Source organism: Dermacentor andersoni, chromosome 7, assembly GCF_023375885.2.
Source record: "Dermacentor andersoni chromosome 7, qqDerAnde1_hic_scaffold, whole genome shotgun sequence".
In the NCBI taxonomy this organism is placed as follows: Eukaryota; Metazoa; Arthropoda; class Arachnida; order Ixodida; family Ixodidae; genus Dermacentor; species Dermacentor andersoni.
In genome coordinates, this window is record NC_092820.1 from 2,319,089 (window position 1) to 2,327,148 (window position 8,060).

Sequence of the window (8,060 nt, forward strand, 5' to 3'; positions counted from 1 at the left end):
AGGCACCAAATAACAAACAGCACAGCAGAGAAGACAACGGGACAGAGCGCCTCCTCATTGTCCTCTCTTGTGTGCTGCATATTATGTGGCGCCTTAAAATAGTTATAAAGAATAGATACCAACTTGTCCAACAAGGTCTCTTGTGGTTCTCAGAGTTATGTCATAAGCTTAGTATACAGAACAAGCAGTTTTATTGAATTATTTTTTATCTGAACATTCCGCAGTCCCATCACCGCCCAAGCAGGAGTGGAAACATGAAAAGGTTTGGCTTGGTGTGGTGCTTCATATGGCTTAAGCATATCTTCAGGCAGAAGTGTTTTTTGCACGTCGCTTGTCAATTTAGAGCCACTGCAACGTTCACGCACATGGCAGCACTTTCATCCCTTTGGAAAACCATCCTAATTTTGTTAAATGTAGTGAAGACGAAAGCTTTAAATCAGTATGTATAATTAAATCATTTTCCTTTTGCCTGCAGTTGAAAGAAGTGCTCAATCAATCAATCAATCAATCGATCGATCGATCAAAAAGTGAGCTTTATTTAAACAAGTCAAGTAATGCGTACAAAAATAGTTGGACCAATAGCCTATGTGGCTAGTAGCTGGTCCAATACACAAAAGTACATATACAGGTCAACCAAATATCTGCTCAATGAGCAACAGCATTTTTTACATGAACAAGTGCATTTTTTAAGGAAGAGCTATTACGTTTGGCTAGACAAAAAGAAGCGTTTACATACAAGATCAAAATTTCTGGTTACTTTATTTCCACAGGCACAGTGTTCCAAGTTATAGCGCCAAAGAGCTCTATTAATCGTTCACCGTATACATTGCTGCAATAAGGAAGGTTTAAGTTAAAGTTAAATGCTTGCCTGGTGTTTGCACGTGGGAAGTTAAATATGGTGTTGGGTAAGGGAAAGTTGGTGTTAAGTATTTTGTGAACTAAACAAGTGATCTTATAATTTCTTAACGTCGTGAAAGAAAGAATACGAAGGTCAGTAAACAGAACGCTACTTGGGTGATGAACAGAGGAAAATGTTATTATTCTTAGGGCCCGTTTTTGCAACTGCACTATAGGTGTTAAATAAGTTTTATATGTTAGGCCCCATATTTCACAACCATAGCTCATGTGGGTATGAAACAAAGAAAAGTGTATGCAACAAAGCAAAGGAAGAGGAAAATATTGCCGGGCACGGGCCAGAGTCTAACAGTTGAAAGCGAGTTTTTTACAGACAACGCTAATTTGTTCTCTTCAGTGCAAGTGGCTGTCTAAAGTAACACCTAAACATTTAAATGAATCGAGACGATCCAGAGTTCGGCTCGCTAGAGTCAAAGTGAACTCACTGTAGTCTAGTATTTTCCTGTTAGAGTGAAATATGATATACTTAGTTTTATCAGTATTTAGGGCTAGTCGATTTTCTGAAAACCAGTTAGCTACTTTTAGCAGTTCACCAGATATAGTGTCTTGTAATGAAGAGAGGGAGTTCCCTGAGTAAACTGAGGCGGTATCGTCAGCGTACATCAAAACTTTTGACAGGTTAAGTGCGCCCGGTAAATCATTTATGTGTAATGAAAACAGAATAGGGCCTAAAACCGAGCCATCGCATACGATATCGGTGAAAGCAGAATGATGTTGGTTAATTACCACTTGCTGGCTTCGTGCCTTAAAATAGCTGTGGATGAATTGAAGCGCGTTTCCAACGATACCATAAGATTCCAGTTTTACTAACAGTATGGAGTGACAGATCGTATCGAACGCCTTTCTTATATCAAGAAAGATTGACACAGCAATGCTATTCTTGTCAAGAGCAGAGTTAAGCGATTGCGAAAGTGTTAAAACTGCGGTTGATGTAGATCTACCTGCAACAAAGCCATGCTGCTGTGGACAGATAACGTTATTGCTTACAAGAAATGCATTTAACTGCAGCACAATGAGCTTTTCGAATAGTGTGTTGACTACACTAAGAATTGAAATAGGTCTATAACTACTCGGATGGTTCAGATCACCAGTTTTGTACACAGGGATAACCTTTGACACTTTCAGTATATTTGGGTAAACATTACCACTTATCGCATGGTTAAACACGTGACCTAGGGCCACACATAAGACATCAATATTGTTTTTCAATATCTTAACTTGAATGCCGTCAAGTCCGGATGCCTTATTAACCGATAATCTGCGTACGATAATTTTTATTTCCTCAAGAGTTATTTCACCAAACGAAAAATCACTGTCGACGCTTCTCTGGATCTTGGTTGCGGGAATTGAAAGTACAGACTGCTTAGATCTATTGTCACCAATTTTTGAGAAATAATCATTGAAGGCATTAGCAATTTGAGGGGCGGATTTTCGGGAGTAACACTGTTTATCCTGTAATCCTACTACATCTCTTACTATTTTTCATATCTGCCTTACATTGCCATTTAGTCTGCACTACTCTGCTAAGCCAAATGACCCCAAACATCAGAGCAGTGTCAGGCAACTTTCCACATTCTTCAGAATAAGGCATGAAGAGGACCTGAAAAGATTCGGAAATGACCAGCAGCGCTGCTCTAAGGCTTTCACGTGAAATCAACATTAATACAACCTGGCTAGACCAGAGGCTGGCTACCTTTACAGCTGCACACGGCCTGTCCTGTTGCCAGTATGTCACAATGGTCTGAGGATCTGGAAAAGTGACGTGTAGGTTGTCATAGTATAGCGAGTACAGTACACCGCATTCGCGAGGTATTGGAGAATACAGCTTCAAAGCTTCATAGACATCAACATCCTCATTCCATCTGTCTAGGCAGCTAACTTCATCAACACTAACTCCTGTCACCTATCTAGCACACTTCAAAATATCAGCTTCTCGTTTCGACACTGGAGATACAGCCATATGCTGTCTTAGTTGCCTTACATGTAAGCCACAGTGACTTGGAGATTGCCACTTAATTTAATATATCCTGAGCCTTTCTTTTTTTTTTTTCATGAGACAGACACTAATGGCGAATTATCAATTGAGTCACAGAAAAGAACACCGATAGATGTCAAGACGCCATTCAGCCACTTGAGTTTCTCTGGTGGGTAGCCGAGGAGCTTCAAGTTGCCGAATTAACAGCCAAGTTTTTTGTGCCCAATCTCATTATGCACAACTCTTAAGTAATTCATTTGCTTGCTCCAACAGGGCCTGCACATCCAAGAGTGGCTGGCTCGGAACATCTGTGGCTGTCAACCTCAGTGTATCCATACCTATTTCTTCATAAAAACCTGCTGAGCTGCTATGTACGGGCTTTGCCACTAAAAGACAGACTAACTAGCAGCCACACATCGTTGAAAACCTGCTAGAAGCTGCTGTTGTGAACGCCTGCCTAACATCAACTTGCACTCTGTGATACGAGCATTCTGCCGTTCTCAAACTTAAAACTAGTCAATAATCGATGCAGGAGATTTCCATAATCAACGTCCTTGAATGCAGTGTTAAAATAATGTAAAACACTTAGAATGATTATTTTCATTCTCGACTGAAATATCCCTGCTATCGCCTGGTATATAGCTTTTATTCCTTTCAAAAGATATGCTGGCTCAGTAACTATTTTAACATGTCACGACATGTGACATGCTAAGGTCCACATGTGGTGTTCAAATAAGACAAGACAACATTTCTGCATAGTAACTTTTATTAGCAATTTTATCTGACATTTTGGAGGCAATGAACATGTAAGCAAAGGACTGCTTTAAGAATGGAACGGTGAGCATGTCAAAAGACCTTTTTGATGTGCACAACTGGAAGCAAGATAAGTTAGGATTCTTCCTGCACCATGAGCTGTTAAATATCCGTGCACTACATCCACAAGTTGAAAAAGCACTGTGTCAGCAGAAACAGATGCTTTCGTGTAAAGAGAGTCACACACACAAACTGGCACAGACTTGTTCAGAGAGGAGTGGCCTCAAAACGTTTGCAGCATTCAGCCAAGGTGCAGACATAGGCATAAACACAAATGTACAGGGTCGTCCTTTTTGAAAGGGAACACGCGAGCGCGTGGCCTGTGCTCTGCGGCGGCTGCCTAGAGCGCCGGTCAGTGGCAGCAAGAGGAAGCACGTCCGCTTTTGGCGTCATCTATTGACGGTCAGAATGAGTAGGCATGGCCGATTGGAAGCGCCTACTGGACTCCCTTCCACTAGAGAGTTTTAGAATAGGGGCCCCAAACGTTTTGGGGCCCCAAAGAAATAGCGTCGAAGCCACTGCGCATGCGCGAGACGCAAACTGCGTTTGGGTTTTGCGTTGGGAACGCTATTTCACTGATTTAGCGGGAGCTCAAATAGCGTTCCCAAAAGCTTTGCGTCAACAAACATGGCGGCACCCATCGAAGCGACGGCTCTAATCTAGCACCAAACTGGGTTCGATTCGCAGTAATGCGTGAAGTTCGCAAGCTAGGAGAAGTGACTGCAGTTATCGCTTTCTCTCAACTAGCGTGCGTTGTGAAGATTGATTCATTAGACGCCGCTGATTCCGAATTCGAGTGTGGATTTTATGGCTCGTAGGCCTAACACGGGTAAGCTTGGCTGGTGAAGGCACGTAAAGTTGGTTTTGTTGCTCCAAACTAAGCACAACTAATTGTTTGCTGCTTGAAGAATAACCTCTAAATTGTAATTAAACGCGAATACATGCAAGTCAAAATTACTATTCATATCATAAGATGGTATATTTTATTTAATTGTTTTTAATCGTTTTTCTTAGACGCCGTAGTGGCGCTGTCAGCGCAAGACGCTATCTGCAAACGCAAAGCCCTATTCTAAAACTCTTCACTCCTGCGTGCCCCAACGCTAACACCCGCAAAGCTCTTTGGGGCCCCAAAATATTGGGGCCCCTATTCTAAAACTCTACTGATGCGCAAGGAGCGGGGCCTGCAGCGCAGCGTCTGCTGCTAGCAAATCGCGCTCGCGCTGCAGGCCCCGCTGCTTGCGCATCAGTAATACGGGGACGGGAGTCCAGTAGGCGCTTCCAATCGGCCATGCCTAGTCATTCTGACCGTCAATAGATGACGCCAAAAGCGGACGTGCTTCCTCTTGCTGCCACTGACCGGCGCTCTAGGCAGCCGCCGCAGAGCACAGGCCACGCGCTCGCGTGTTCCCTTTCAAAAAGGACGACCCTGTACATCACAAAATGTCGCATCAAATTGATAAGAAAATGGGTAAGCAAATTTGCCAAGCAACTGTGGTGCTGTAGAGGTAAAAGCAAGATTGTGCAGTGTCACAGGGATGCACCAAATGCACAACTGTAAAGTGAAGAAAACAAATAAGATTCAGAAGATGAGAAAAAAAGACCCAGAATTTTCATAATTGGTGATAAATTCTCGTGTCTACTCACACACCAATATCAAAGATTAGCAGTGAGTCCTGTGACACTACTAGGTCTGCTGTTTTCGCACGCAATAAATGTACGGCATACTGTGTTCCCACAGCATGCCATCACTGTTTTGAAATGCCTGATACAATATGGGCATCTTACATCCCAACCATATGGGCGAATGCTTCAAAATCACATGATTCCATTCATCGCAACTTACGTAACTGCGCAAATTAGCATTCCTAACATTTGTCCGTCCGCACCTCGAGATTGCACCCACGATATGGTCTCGTCATCATGAGTACTTAATCTGCGTGTTGGAAGCCATACAGAATCTAGCTAGTCAGTCAATTTCCTGCAACTTCAATCCTTAGTCCAGCATAACTCAATCTTTACCTTTCGCTTCCTACATTAAGCAGTCATGTTGACATGGCACTCAAGTCCTTGCCCCATAATTATGTTCATTAAATGAAGTCGAAACCTTGCTGCCGGAACATGCATGTTGCACATCGAGACTCAATAATTAAGGTTTACTCATATTTTTGGAAACACAGATGCGTTTTATTTCTCGATGTCACCACAAGCCACTCACTTGTTCAATTCTCTTCCTGACAGCAGGGACATGCAAGCAAAGATAAATTTAGAGAACTCCTGGCCCTGCATGTTTGGTCTTAAGATTGTACTATTCTGTTAGTGCTTATTTTTTTCCATGCTTTTAAACTACACTTTCTCTATGATGTCTGATTATGCGTGCGAGTGATATGTGTGTGTGCTAAAATTATCTGTTTTATACGTTACCCTGACCTGTTAGTTTTTTATTCAGTATTCTTTGTAGCGTTCCTAGTTAAAGGACACAGTAGACGTAAAGCATTGCTGTGGAACTGGCGTCCATCTCGTCACTTCTCTCTTCTCTTCCTCTGTCTCCACGGTTCCCGCGCTTCTTCATCTTCTATTCGAAGGCTTATACCGCTTCACCCTTCCAGGTTTCTTTTGCTAACCTCTCCTGGGGTACTACTTGAAAACGTTTCCAATCGAAGCACATTCAACTGAGCCCCGTTCACCAATGTACCACACAGTCTTCAATATTCCTTTCTGAGTAGCTGTCTTTGTCACACAGTAAGGACCATAAAATTTGGCACTGGATTCTCTTACTCCTTTCCTAACTAGAATGAGGTCGGTGACTTGAATGTCTGGGATATCTGAGCAATGTCTCTTGTCAAATTTTTTTTTTCATTCGTTTACGGTACCTCTCCTCCTGTGATTTTTGTTTCCTCTCCTCGACGGACGATCTTGAGATTTTCTAACAGCCCCAGTTCACGGTCCGCTTGAAGAATATGGGTCTCTCCTGAAGAAGCGAACTGCGGGCTGCATCCCAAGCCACTGGTGTAGGAGCGATTGTGATGTCTTACAGCTGCTTCTAACGAGCATTTCTATCCACCACGCAAACTATCGTACATCCTGATGTATTGTTTCACATTTCGTGTAGCACGCTCTGCAAGCCCATTCACCGCGGGATGGTATGGCGCACAGAATTTGATTGATATATTGTGGTCTCGAGCCCATCTTGCTAGTTTTTACTCTTGAACGCTGGACCGTTGTCACATACGATCTTCCTGGTTGTCCTAAACATATCCCGTTGGAGGAGGGTGATGACACTATTCGCATCTTCTTTTGCTGCCCGTGCCGCGACCATTCTGGTGCACTCATCTATGGCCAGAAGAAAAGCTTGCGTTTTTCGGACTCCTCGTTTCTTATTTAGCTCGGCAAAATCCAGGTGTATAACTTCAAAAGACACGTTCGAGTGGCAAGGTATTATCATGGCGTCCGTAGGCTGCTTATATTTCACTTTGTTGGCTTGACAAATGTGGCATGAACGAACGTATTGATTGACGTCTTCTTTCATGTGAGGCCACGTAAATCGCTTGACTAGTTTGTTGTAGGTGCGCCAAAATCCGTCGTGTCCTCCAGATTCTGGGCTATCGTGGTACAAATAAAGCACCCTGGGAACCAGCGTTGGCGGGACTTGATAGCTACCTGCCATAAAAATTAATTGTTCAGTGCCTTCCCACAATTTTACTTCATTGATTTCTTCCGATTGTTCTTTGTTGGCCTGTATCATCAGTCTAGACAATGCATCTGCACCAGTCAAAAGGGGTCCAGGTCTGTGGAAGATGGTGAAATCAAACTGCTGCAAGTAGTTCACCCATCTGGCGATACGTCCCTTAGGTTGGGTCATATTAAAGAGATGAGTGAGTGCCTGGTGATCCGTGAACAAAGTAAACTTCGCGCCTTCTAGGTACGTACGGAAGTACTGAATTGCTTTAAGGACAGCAAGAGTTTCCTTTTCAGTAGTGGTGTAGTTGACTTCAGGTGGCTTGAGGGTGTAGCTGTAGTAGCCTAGTACATGTCGCTTTTCTCGGCCGGATGCTTCTGGACATTTCTGGTACAAGACTGCACCTGTTCCATAATGTGAGGCGTCGGTATTCAGTTCAAAGGGTAAAGTGAAATCTGGTATGCGTAGAATAGGGTCAGCAGAGATTCTGTGCACCAGATCACGGTAGACTCTCTCACATTCCTCATCCCACTCAAATGGAACTTCTTTCTGCGTTAGGCGCGTGAGGCATCTTGTTTTTATAGCAAAATCTTTTATGAGAGGTCTGCAATGTCCTGCTAATCCCAAAAACACACGCAATGAGTGGACGTCATATGGTTTCACCAGTTGGGATATTCTCTT